Source organism: Penaeus monodon, chromosome 29 (genome assembly GCF_015228065.2).
Source record: "Penaeus monodon isolate SGIC_2016 chromosome 29, NSTDA_Pmon_1, whole genome shotgun sequence".
Lineage (NCBI taxonomy): Eukaryota > Metazoa > Arthropoda > Malacostraca > Decapoda > Penaeidae > Penaeus > Penaeus monodon.
Window position 1 is genome coordinate 26,202,740 of NC_051414.1, and position 1,130 is coordinate 26,203,869.

The 1,130-nt window shown below is 35.8% G+C and overlaps 1 pseudogene; it reads right to left on the reverse strand.

Annotated features, from left to right (window-relative positions):
* Positions 1-15: 15 nt before the first annotated feature.
* LOC119592084 overlaps positions 16-1,130 on the reverse strand; it is a 1,721-nt pseudogene continuing 606 nt past the window's right edge.

Sequence of the window (1,130 nt, forward strand, 5' to 3'; positions counted from 1 at the left end):
TTCATTATGTGACAAACAAAACCAAATTTCTTGTATCACCTAGAGAACATAAATCACATAAAAACCAATTTCTTCTATACTTATAACAAATACAATAAAAAGAAAGTAAACGAAGCTAAAAAGAGACATTGCACTGTTCATTTAAAAAATTCATTTACTGATAACCCCTTTTACAGCAATCATTTAAAGTACTTCTGCTAAAAGATCAAGTTCCTACTGACCTTTCTTGTTTCTGGTCCAAGAAATTACAAAAATAATCTAAAACTGACATGAAGGAGCCTCTATGTCAACTATGCTACCTATGTTTCCTGTGTTCTGGTTCTAGAGTTAAGTCAGGGCATAACCTTAATTAAGAAGACTGGGTTTTTGCTTTGTGTGTCAACATATGGCTCTTCAGACTTGAGTTCTTTGATGCTCTGTATGGACAGTATGTACATGCATAAGGCTTCTCCCCAGAATGCTTACTGATGTGGATTCTCATGATGTTTTTCCGGGTTGCAGTATAAGGGCAAAAGGGGCAGGAAAACGGCTTCTGCCCTGTATGGACATAGATGTGCTCTTTGAGGAGGTCGCTGCGAGTAGTATCATACGAGCAGTACGGGCATGTGAATGGTTTTTCTCCTGTGTGTTTTAGGAATATGTCTTTTAAGTATGTGAATGTAGACAGTAGTGTAGGCACAGTGGGGACATTGGTGCACCTTGCTAGTGGACGCAGAGCCTTGCCACTCTTGTGATCTCCTTCTGTCATCTGTCCATTGATAGCTATCCTCCCGGTCCACCTGTTGATGAGGCTGTGTCTTACATTCCTTATAAAGATTTGTTCCAATGTGATAATCAAAAGGCAAATATAATCCAAAGTCTTAATATGGGCTTTCATTCAATTTCTGCAGTAAAGGTAAATTCATTTTTCTAATTCATGATGTTTCCCATTAGGAAATATGACTATAAAGTGATGCATTTAAAAAATAATAATATTTATATCTGTGAAGAAAGTGTATCAGATCTGAACATGAAAACTAAATAAAGCAAAATAGAGAAAACATAATTACCAAGTACAATTATTAATAAGCATTAGGTTATAACAAAAACCAGCAAACAAACTAAAACCATAGTTCAGTTACCTTGAAAGT